This window comes from Vanessa cardui, chromosome 27 (assembly GCF_905220365.1).
Source record: "Vanessa cardui chromosome 27, ilVanCard2.1, whole genome shotgun sequence".
Lineage (NCBI taxonomy): Eukaryota > Metazoa > Arthropoda > Insecta > Lepidoptera > Nymphalidae > Vanessa > Vanessa cardui.
The window spans coordinates 6,733,551-6,746,306 of record NC_061149.1 but is presented as its reverse complement, the minus strand read 5'-3'; the positions used below and the strand labels follow the sequence as shown (position 1 = coordinate 6,746,306).

Genomic DNA, 12,756 nt, shown 5'->3' with positions numbered 1-12,756 from the left:
TACCGAGAGTGTGTTCCGTCAAATTTCACGATCAGTACCGTTTACGACAGTCAGGAGATAGATGTCGCTAGTAGTACATTAGATCGCGCTGACGAAGTTCGCTGTCGGTTGATACATAAGCGCGGCCAACGAGGAGCGAAGCATACTTACCTGGCGTAGGGGACACCGTGATCACGAAGGCGGTTCCCCCAGAGCGAGGCCTATCCATTGCACTGCGGATGGGTTGACCTCTGCGATTATCCCTAATGCGGATAACTCGGACGCGTAATTTTTGGTAGTGGGGACTGCGTACGCGCCGTCCCCCTTTAAATGATTAAAAACTAAAAATATTTAAAGAGTAATATCAGTTGACCATTAACAATTTACTCTTATGAAGTTTTTTACTCTAAAATATCATATTTTATGCATATAATAAAATTGGAGTGTCTGTTTGTAATATTAAAACAAATACTTTTTAGTAAATGCATTATATATACATGGAACAAATTAAAAAAAAAAAAAAAAAACATTTTTTACAATTTTCGTTTGATATCGATAGTTTCGTTTTGATTAATACTATCGATAGCTTTCCATGGGCAATACTATTGATAAAGACAATACTATCGATAGTTTATGGTTGGATGGATACATCACTGACTAACAGCATACATTGAAATCGTTTGCATTAACAATTAGGTCGTCCATTTAGTGAAGAGCTGGGATATAATGTAACATAACATAATTTTGGATTTGAATATGCACACGGATACACGAATAATATTTTACCGGATACGGATTAATTCGGATTATCTGATTATTTTGGTTAAGGATGTAACAATTTTTAAATATTTTTAAATTGGTAACACAAAGTGTAGAACTGGCTTTATAACTGCACTCATTAGAAGTGATGTATTTTAAACTCTATTCATAAATCAAAATCAAGATAAACTTTATTCAAGTGGGCTTTGACAAGCACTTTTGAATCGTCATTTTACAATTAAGTGAAGCCACCGGTTCGGAAAGGAGATTCAAGTTAGTTAAATACAATTATTTAAATTAATATATCCTGCGTGGAAGTCAACAGGTATTAATTACACGCTTTTTTATCATCTACAAAATCTTGTATCGAATAATACGCCTTTTTTACCAATGTATTTATTATAAACGATTTGAATTTACGAAACGGCAAAGTTAAAAATGTCTGCGGAATTTTAATATAGAATCATGGGAGTGGGCAAAAAGGATGGCTTCTAAAATTGCAATTGCTTCACCAGAAAAGATGGATGTTTCAGGAGGGGATTTAAATTGAAGAACAATTTTGAATTTGGGTATCCAACAGGCTGAGCCGACACAGCTGTCAGGGGATAGTTTAGAGGCATCAGTAAATATAAGTAAATGATTTGACCAATTTTGATGAAGAAATCTTTGAAATTTAGAGTTTGAATCAGGGGCCCCTTTAACAAGACCAAGATCTGTAATAATAGATGGATTATAGACTAGAGATCTGAATGGAGTAGAAAAAAGAGGATTTGACTGGAACCTTAAGATAGGGTGTGGGAGTGTTGTAAATTTTAAGAAACTATCTAATAATAAGGAAGGACTTCTAGAGCGAACGCAGAGTTGGGACAGTTCGCTTAGACGGGACCAAAGAGGATGAGAGGATAACTGTAAAGATTTTACTACAAAACGGTCGCATAAAAATTGTCTTCTCAGTTGAAGCGGAGGATCAACACATTCAACTTGCAGAGCGTTAGTGGGAGTAGTTTTCATAGCTCCTATGACTATTCTGAGGCATTTGTATTGAATTTTGTTGAGTTTTTCAGACACAGATTTACTTAGGGGTTCTAAGACAAACAGTCCGTAGTCTAAATGACTACGAACTATTGCATTGTACAGTAGTTTGAGAGAATAGGGGTGAGCTCCCCACCAGACTCCTGAGACTGCTCTAAGGACGTTAATAGCCTTTTCACATTTTTTAATAATATGCTCAGAGTGAAAAATTCCATTCAGTTTGTTATCGAGAATAATGCCTAGAAATTTCGTCTTGTTGACAAAGTTGATACATTGATCCCCACAAAACAAGTCGAAGACCGGAATTTGTCTTTTTCTAGTGAAAACAACTGCCTGAGTCTTTTCAATAGACAAAGACAAGCCATGGTCAGAGAGCCATAGGTCAAGATAATGTAAAGCAGAGTTTAGATGCAAAGTTAAATTTTGAACAGATGAAGATTTAAAATACAAAACAATGTCATCAGCATATTGAAGTATGTTACAAAAGTTATTCACTGACAATTCGAGATCATGGGTATAAATTCTATAAAGCAGAGGGCTTAGAACTGATCCTTGCGGGAGACCTTTCCAGACAAACCTGGGGGGAAGAATACGATTTTGATGTTTAATGGAAATTGATCTGCAAAATAGCAGACTGCATATGAAATGAGTTATCCTCGGAGGGATACTCAGCTGTTGCAGCTTCTGCCTGAGTACCGGAAGAAGAACATTATCATATGCCGAAGAAATATCTAGAAAAACACCCACGAGGTACTCTCCGCTAGAGAAGGCTATTCGAATGTCTGTCGTGAGAATGCTGAGACTATCAAGAGTACTCAAACCCTTTCGAAAGCCGAATTGAGAGGGCGAGAGAATATTCCTGCTTTCCATTATCCATTCCAAACGATTTTTTATAAGATGTTCTGTAACTTTCACTAATGTAGACGATAAAGCAATGGGTCTATAAGAATTGGGGTCCAAAGGGCTTTTTCCTGGTTTGAGTATGGGGATAATAATTTGGGACTTCCAAGATTCCGGGACGATTCCTGCTGAGAAAAAAGCATTAATTATATTCAGATAGACGCATTTAGCTTTATCGCTGAGGTTTGTTATAAAAGAGTAGGGCACGCCATCTTCCCCTGGTGACGAGTCCTTCAGTCCGTTCAGAGCTGTGTGTAGCTCTGAGATAGTAAACGGACTATCCATATCATCTGAGGTAGATGATTGAGTAAAATTTATAAAACTATCCTGGCATGGAACAAAGGGGGGTGCAAGTTTGGTAGTAAAATCATTAAGCCATACGGACGGATTATAGGCGTTTGGGTTATCAGAATCAAGGGAGCGACGAAATCTCTTAAGATTTCTCCAAACTGTTTGAGGGGGAGACCGAGGACTAAGGGATTCACAGAAATTGGTCCAACCCTGTTTTTTCTTTCTGGAAAATAGTTTTTTAATTTTGGTATCTATATGCTAATATTTGATAAAATTTTGTGGAGTCATAGATACATTATATGACTCTTCGGCTTCAGATCTCTGTTGGACTAAGGAATAACACTCTTCATCCCACCAAGGCGGAGAGATGCAAAATTTTTTATTAAGATTTTTTTGTGGGAAATGGGAATCAGCGGAGGATTTAATAATATTAAGAAAAAGCTCGTAGTAAGCAAGAGCATTTTCACCATTCACAAAATCAGGGAGAGAGCTTAACATGACATCAATAGAGTTAGAGTATCCTAACCAGTTAGCATTATTAAGCCTATATTTTAGAAGTGGGGATAATTTGGATGGAGCAATGGATCTGTTGTTTAATGAAAGAAGGATAGGGAAATGGTCACTACCAAACGTAGATGGGAGGATATTCCAAGATATTTGAGAGGAAAGGGATGGGGAGGCTATGGATAAATCAATAGCAGAATTAGGATTCTGATTAGGATAAACCCTACGAGTCGGCGAACCATCATTGAGAATGCAAAAATTTACATCATCAACGATGTCCACCAACAAGGGGGCAAATCCATCACAGAAATAGGAACCCCATAATGTATGGTGGGCATTAAAATCCCCCATAACAAGAACAGGGCTTGGGAGGGAAGAAAAAATGGAGTGTAATTCAGGAGCAAGTGAAGGACTAGGATGAGGAATGTAAATAGACAAAAAGGAGATGTTGAAGGCTTTGATAGCTACAGCATTGATGAGCTGGCTAAAAGGAGGTAAGGGAATTTGGGAGAAGGGAATGGAGTGCCTGATCAAGATGGCACAACCAGCATACCCATCATTTCTGTCATCCCTCAAACAGGAGAAACCCGGTACCCGAAAACGAGAGCCAGGAATCAACCATGTCTCAGAGATGGCAATAATGACAGGTTTATATGAATTGATAAGTGAGAGGAGTTCAGGTTTCTTAGGACGGATGCTTTGACAATTCCATTGAAGGAATCTGATTGGGGCCATTTTGAAGGATGGTAAATAATTGGGATAAATCATTGGCAACGTTGGACGGTAATGGGACATCATTGCATGTACTGAGGATATTTAGGAGAATTTTGGTGAGTAGTTCCAATAAATTTGGATTATTATTAGGTGGGGAGGGATGAGGAACATTTAGAGCGCAACCATTAGGAGAGGAGGAGGGGCAGTTGCCAACTATGGCCTGATGGGCATGTTTATCATACCCCTTTCCTTGCGGAAGTCTAGGGGAGGGAGCGCGGACAATGGTTTGTCTATAAGATATAGTAGGATTGGAGGTGGACTTTGAAGGACCAGGGAAGGGTGGGACGTATTTAGGAGCAGAGAACAACTCTTTTACTACCTCAGCATAGGATTTACGGACATTGGGGAAGCGAGAGGCAGCTTCCATGTATGAAACATTATCTTGCGACATTACAATTTTAATTGATTGCTGACGAGAATACTCAGGGCAATCCTTGTCTGTGGCAAAGTGTTTGCCAGAGCAATGTAAACATGTAGCCTTGTCTTTAGTAACCTCACACGAATCACCTGTATGAGATTGAGAACATTTAAAGCACCTGGGAGTAGATCTACACTGAGTCCGAACATGGTCATAACGACAGCAGTTTAGGCATATTATTGTGGGGAGATTGTATGTTTCAACGGGAAGGGATGTATGGAATGAGTATATTTTGCCAGGGAGGATTTGACCTTTAAAAGTTATGACTACCGATTGAGTTGGGATCCAAGACACAACTCCCTCGTTAATAGTCTTCCGGTTAAGACGCCTCAATTTTATTACTTCCCCACATCCATGAGGAAGCTCAATTGACTCCATAAGATCCTCCATAGACCAGTCCACTGGGATGCCTTTTATTAGTCCCATTCTGGTAATGTTATAAGTAGGAAGGCTAGCCGTATACTTACACAATGCTAAGACTGGGTTCTTTAAAAAACTATTTGCAGCTTGTGCTGAAGCAAACTGTATTTCTATTTTGTTCCTTCCAACATTTTTGACACCATCATTCATAATAGAACCAATCTTGTGCTTATGAAGAAATTGTCCGAATTTAATGGCTCTAATTGAATTGCCTGCAGCTGGATCAGCTACTTCCCGAGAGACGTGGACAATGAAGGGACCTTTGTCGTCATCCGTGTAACTTTTTGGGCCATCAATATACGAAGGATTAACGTAAACATTCTGGATAGAGGGACTAGCGGTAGATGGGTGGATTACTGTTTTCTTTGAAGAGTCAGGTGAGCAAGAAGACTTATCGCCGGAGCGTTTGCGAGAAGAGGATGTTGAAGGATCAGATTGTAATTCCGAACCCCCGGGATCAGGCGGTTCGGGAGGCGGATCGACATCCATTATACACTAACTACTGTAACTTAACTAATATACTATATCTATAATCAAAAGAAAAATACACTTACCGAAACCGAATTATGTTAGTAAAACCCAGAAACCATAAAATGAAACTATTTGCACTGAAAATTCACAAAATAGATACAAAGAATTGATATAAAAACACAGATATCTCACTAACACGTGTGTCAACCAAAGCTAACGCAAGCGAAAAAACGATTCCATATTTAAATTAGACATGATATCTTCTGTTGAATTGTCAAAATATGTCTGTCAGTGTCATATATTCTCGATCGGTAGAGCAGATTATCGCTCATACTGAGCACACGAAAATAGATCTTTAGGTGACGAACCTTTTCTTACCCCGACTGTACTTAAAAAAAAAAATATGTTTGAATCATATTCTTCTTGATAATCTTTACTGACAAAAATCTGCTGTGCACAAAACAGTATTTAAAAGCAAAAGAGCCAACGACACGCGGTGTTCCCAGGCGGTCACCCATCCAAGTACTGAACGCGCCCGATGTTGCTTAACTTCGGTGATCGGACGAGAACCGGTGTATTCAACATGGTATGGACGTTGGCGTACGTTGATTTTAAAAACCAAAACATAAAAAAAAAATATAATAATATGTTTAAAAAGCACATATTTAACACAACAACAACAACAACAGCCTGTACATTCCCACTGCTGAGCTAAAGGCCTCCTCTCCCTTTGAGGAAAAGGTTTGGAACATATTCCACCACGCTGTTCCAATGCGGGTTGGTGGAATACACATGTGGCAGAATTTCTATGAGATTTGTCACATGCAGCATTTTCCTCACGATGTTTTCCTTCACCGCTGAGCACGAGATGAATTTATATCACATTAAACTTAAATGCTTAATCTATACATACAAACTACCGGGTATTTGTCCCACCACCTAACAATATCATAAAAAAGGCAAAACACAAGAGTTAGTTACTTTTCATTGTAGCTATTAAATAACGACATTTTTTATAGTGTCCAGCAAATATAATAATTATGAGAACAAACTTGTAATCCCCAGTTTCCGTTTGCATACGGTAAATAGAACGTTTTTGTGCAATGGTATACGCATATATAATAAGATACTGGAAAATATAATCAATTTACCATTTTCAAAATTTAAAAAGATTATTAAGACTAGATTAATAAATAAATCATATTATTAAATAAAAGAGTACTTTTTAGAAAGAAACGCCTGGAGTTAGGCTCGGGTTCCATCATAGGACACTAATTACTGCAAATAACAGCATTGTAAATCTGTTTATTGGAAAAGAGCTACTATGAGAGTTTCTTGCCGTTTCTTCTCGCTAAAGACTGCTTTCCGAAACGGTGGTAGTGTTTAATTATTAACGATTCAAAAACGCTTCATTGTGAAGTTTACCGGAATAAAATTGATTTTTATTTTGATTTTATAATTTATAATAAACAGGGAAAAACACTAAAATTTAAATTCTATCATCAAAATTAAAAAAATGATTGTGTTTAAATTTCGAACAGTGAGCGAACATTAGTTTATCTTAATAAAAGTGTTAACGACTGAAAGCCAAGAATTGAATTAAATTCAAATGAGGATATTTAAGACTTATGACAACACAACGTCATCAGATTAAAATTATAACTTATTGTGTATGTAATAGAAACTATATAGCATCCTCTTTACAGCTTAGAAAGGGCCAGGAACAAACAATAAACAGTATTCGGAGCATAAACAGAATATTGTATTACCTTTTGTAACGTTTCTTGTTAGGAAAAACAAGATGGTGGGCGTCATGGCGCTCTTTCGTATATTTTTTAAACCGTATTGTATATTTGGTTCCGGTTTTTTGCAGAAGTAGTTTCTTTTGTTTGTGTCTATGAATCTGAAATAATAGATATTATATTATATAACAGTCTGATGTAAGGCAGCTAAATTAATTTTATTTTTTTGTGTTTGGTGAAATCTTTTAATGAAATAAGCCTTCTATCCAAACAGAATTGAATAGTTTTGAAGCCCAGAATATTTTTTTACCTAAGAATTACTGAATTGAAGTGTCAATGGGTACATAGCTCGTAGAACCAATGTCCAATGGGATGAAAAGTTCTTCAACACAAACCGGAAGACGTAAGGTAGGCCCTCTACAAGGTTGACTGATCTCGAAAGGGTCGCGGGAAACCGCTGTGGAGATTTTGTCTTTGTCTAGTACTGAACGTCTTCTGACTTATTATGAACAATGTAAAATTGACAATGTTTTGAAAAAGTACTTTCTTAAAAGTAAAGAAAGAAAGTAACAGCCTGTAAATTTCCCACTGCTGGGCTAAGGCTTCCTTTCCCATTAAGGAGAGGGTTTGGAACATATTCCACCACGCTGTTCCGATGCTGGTTGGTGAAATACACATGTGGCAGAATTTCGATGAAATTAGACACATGTAAGTTTCCTTCACCGCCGAGCACGAGATGAATTATAAACACAAACTAAGCACATATACATATTGGTGCTTGCCTGGGTAATGTAAGTTTTTATTTTCTATTTCATAACATAATGTAAGTGGAAGGTGTATGATGATCGTACCATTTCCACAGTTCTCATTTCTAGTAATTTTTTCATCTTATTTATGTAAGTAAATAAATTAAAGTGTTAAATGAATAAATAAAGCAAAACAACAACAGCTCAAAAGACGTTAAAATAGAAAAATATATAATACCTGACAAAAGTTCAATTTAATTATTTTTTTTATTTATTGAAGTGATAATAACCGGAAATTGCTTCTCAATGTGTTTAACGGAGCGCGGCTATCGAAACACGCCCTTTGCCTGTATCAAATGAAAAAAAATCTAAGGATTCATTCAGAATCAATTGAATTTGCTATTATCTATATTGTTGGAATAAACAAGCAACATCTGCGTCAAGTCACACTACTTCCCTTAAAGAAAAAAAAAGGCGGGAGATTCGTGGCTGACACATTGAGATCGCGAATATAATTATTACGGTGTAATGTGATTATTGATGGTTATTTGTGTTGTAGACTAAATGTTTATCTATTGTGGTAGATTGATTGTTATTTTAAATTAAAGTTGTAGAGGTTTACTTCCTACTTCTGGTTCTAAAAATATTTATAATACAACACTAGTCAACTAAAATACCTATATCCAATGATATTCTGATAAACAGGTATGTTATACCCATACTAAACAACAGAAAAAAGTGTGCCGCTCCGGGGACCGTTTATTTTACATTTCGTTACAAGTAAAAAGGATAGCTTGATAAAAACAATTAGTAAAAGGGATAACTAGATGTTTTAATTACGCAAAATGTATAACTACGTAATTATAGGCAAACGTCCCAATTAGGACGTTTCCTAGTCTTCACTTTTTGCGCGTTAATAACATATCTGTTTAATACAACATCATTGCCTATATCCAATTTAATTTGACACCCAAAGTCCCGATAGTAATTGAAATGCTTACAAATCACCATTTTCCGCAAATTCATATTGAATATCATAGACTACCTGTGCCTGCGACTTATTTATTTATTGGAAATAGTTACACCATCGACTTATCACTAACACATTCACTTAGCAGTAGATACAGGGTATTAAATCTAGGTGAATAAATCATTACAGGTAAACAACATTGACCTTAAGATAAGACTATACTGACCTAATTATATCTTTACTAAAAATTAAAAAAAGATAAATAAATTATAGATAATTAAACAAAACATAATATAAAATTTAAATACAATAACAAAAATCTACAAGGGTTCACATAATTCGTACGCATTTTAATTGAAGAAATAAATTGCACTACCTTACTAATTTATTTCTATATCAGGCTTTTGTGCTATTAAGTCGTTGGCGGGAGGCACTCGACGTAACGGTGAAATGGTGGCATCCGAGAGGACATGCGCGCAGTACTGGACAGAATTTAGGCATTTTCATTATTATTTTATATGTCAGTCTAAAATAAAAAGTAAATAAAGTTATTCTTTATTACACTACTACTTGGTGGTAGGGCTTTGTGCAAGCCCGTCTGGGTAGGTACCACCCACTCATCAGTTATTCTACCGCCAAACAACAGTACTCAGTATTGTTGTGTTCCGGTCTGAAGGGTGAGTGAGCCAGTGTAACTACAGGCACAAGGGACATAACATCTTAGTTCCCAAGGTTGGTGGCACATTGACGATGTAAGGAATAGTTAATAATTCTTACAGCGTTAATGTCTATGGGCGATGGTGACCACTTACCATCAGGTGGCCCATATGCTCGTCCGCCAACCTATATCATAAAAAAAAAACACTAGATAAAGCTTAAGCCAGAGAAAGTCCCGTCATAATCGGTCTAAACATTCCAGAGATTAGCCGACAGATAAACATTGTGAAAAAGTTTTTTTTGGTATAATATGTACCGTTTACATATACTTTTATATACATTTTGTAAAAAGCGGTTATTTTAATGTTACAAATAGACACTCCAATTTTATTATATGTATAGATTGTTATATCGACCCCTCATTGGAAGTAGGAGTGGTATTGTTATAATTTGTTTTCGTGTAATAATGTCATTAACTATACACACACTTTTAGGGTGCATGGGAGCCAATCGGGTGGACTCTAGGACAATTACGTCCGTCCATCTATGCAGTAAGTATGCTCCTTTCCCTGTGAGAGGAGTATTTGGACTACACTGGTTATTGGTAATTCGACGTACATCCGCTAGGAGGTGATAGGGGTGACTATTTGCAATAGTTTTAACCCCCATATGCATGATTCAAAAGTGAACCGTTTATGAGTTATCACGTTTTTTAGCTTTTTTCAAAATTTGTATAAAATGTAACTTAAAATTTATTTAGAAAAAAGTATCAATAAAAATCTATGTTTTTCTTCTGATGTACGTCGAATTACCAATAACCCTGTATTCCTCTGTGATCCAATGCGAATTAGTAGAAACACATGTGGCAGAATTTAGTTGAAGACAAGACACATGCCGGTTGATCACGATGTTTTCCTTCAACGCGGTTAAGCGATTCTTGTTGTAACATTTCTGTAAGTTAAAAACGGTTGGACTAAAGGCTTCTGCCCCCTTGAAACGGCTTATTGGAATTCCACCACACTGCTCCAATGTATCGTAGACACCTGTGGCATTACTTCATGATCATCATTCGGCATTCGTAACGTATATTTTCTTTTACCGAACACGAGATGAGTTATCAACACAAATTGAATAGTGCTTGTCTGGATTTGAACATAAAATCATCGGTTAAAATTCTAGCCTTCAGGTAAACTGTACTGACGGTCGCTGATCAACTGGTGCTCCAAGTAACGTAGCAGTTAACAATGAACTTTCTTAAACAATTATAATTATTTATTTATTTTGATGATTTATATAAATTGAGATTAAATCTAAAATATTAAAGAAGGTTTTAATAAAATATAATTGCGTGACTATGTACGTTAGTGTGCGTGTTTGGAAGATCGTCGTTAATTACAGTAACGTCAGCAAAACAATTAATTTCGTTTGTTACATTTACATCTTGTTAGATAGCATCATCGCCTGTTAGATGAAATACTTAAAATATATCCAAAGATTATCGAAAATAAATTATTTATTACGACCACATTTATAATAATGACAACATCACATAACATCATCCTCTTGCCCTTATCTTTATCCCAATTTTATTTGCGGTCGGCGCAGCATGTCTTCTCCTTCCATACTCCTTTGTCAGACGTCATCTCACAAGTAACATTCTTTCTAACCATATCGTCTTTCACACAATCCATCCATCGTTTCATTGGTTGTCCTCTACCTCTATATCCATCCACATCCATGCTCGAGGCCTTCATCACAATGTGTTCCTCATTCCTCCGCATTACACGCCCATACCTTGACAGCCGCCTTCCACATAACTTCTCGGCTATCGGTGTCACTTTCAAACTTCCTCTTATGTACTCATTCCTTACCCTATCCATTCGCGTAACACCACACATTCCTCTCAGGATTCTCATCTCCGCAACATGCGATTGTCTTTCAGTCATCCCTTTTGTATCCAAACTTTTATAACATAACGTGATTAGGTATTATTGGTTGTCAGATGAGAGATTTCAATGGTTTAAAAGACTGGCAGTGTATGTTCCTTTCTTTAATGAGGCTATGTGTGTTGGGACAACGCCAGCGCCAACGTATAGTACGACACAACTCAGATGTAGCATCGTAAAATTCGTAAAACCGATCACATCCGAATTAAGTACGCTATCCGAAATTACCAATATTTATTTCTCATGTGAATATGATCTTTACACAAATGAAATAACTTGTAATATCATATGGCCAAATATATTCGTCAATCTGACACCTCATCGTCGCGAGAATATATAGCGACGAATAGCGTCGAATGGGACGATAGGGAGCTATTTGTATTGGTTGTGTAAATCGGCAGTAATCGGTTTTATTGAATTTGCCGATGCTACATCTAAGTTGTTTCGTACTATACGTACTGATTAAATAAAATCAACATATCGAACGACAGTAGTGATCGTTAAGATGGCTATATGATTCTGCGACATATAAATACATCAAGAACTGTCTTTGGTATATAATATAGCAAGGGTATAGAATATAAGAAAATTCCTTGAAATATTTGAGCCTCAGATTTCTTGATCTGTGCTCCTTCTCCGATTGGAATAGTTCAGACCATTGTACCATCTCGTAGATCAGTAACGATGTCATCAGTCCTCAAAAGAAGGGCAAAGGAAATCCTCAATGTCTAGCTGAGTAGCCATTTTGTTGTATTACACTGCTTTGGGACGTAAACAACTACAACAACAACATTAGCCTGTAATTTTCCCACTGCTGGGTTAAGGCCTCCCCTTCCTTTGAGGAGGTTCGGAACATATTCCACCACGCTGTTCCAATGCAATATACAATAAAGTTTTAGTGTAGTATGCTAAGTTATAATGATATACAATATTAGATAAAGTTATATGATAGTGTATTATATATACACTTTAACCAATTATCTGTCTGAGTAGTAACCCACACACAATTACTCAATTGTTGTGTTCTAGTTTAAAGGATGAGTGAGCCAGTGTAACTACAGGCACAAGGGACATAACATCTTAATTCCCAATGTTGGTGGCGCATTGGCGATGTAAGGAATAGTTAATATTTCTTACTATATTTACC

At 36.6% G+C, this 12,756-nt stretch overlaps 2 non-coding genes across 2 annotated transcripts; one reads left to right on the top strand and one right to left on the bottom strand.

The window, feature by feature from the left end:
* Positions 1 to 142: 142 nt before the first annotated feature.
* On the top strand, positions 143 to 304 carry LOC124541312. Its single transcript, XR_006967225.1, has one exon. It is a non-coding gene; the product is annotated as a U1 spliceosomal RNA (small nuclear RNA).
* A 5,725-nt stretch (positions 305 to 6,029) lies between these two features.
* Positions 6,030 to 6,148, bottom strand: LOC124541320. The gene has a single exon (XR_006967231.1). It is a non-coding gene; the product is annotated as a 5S ribosomal RNA (ribosomal RNA).
* Positions 6,149 to 12,756: the final 6,608 nt, after the last annotated feature.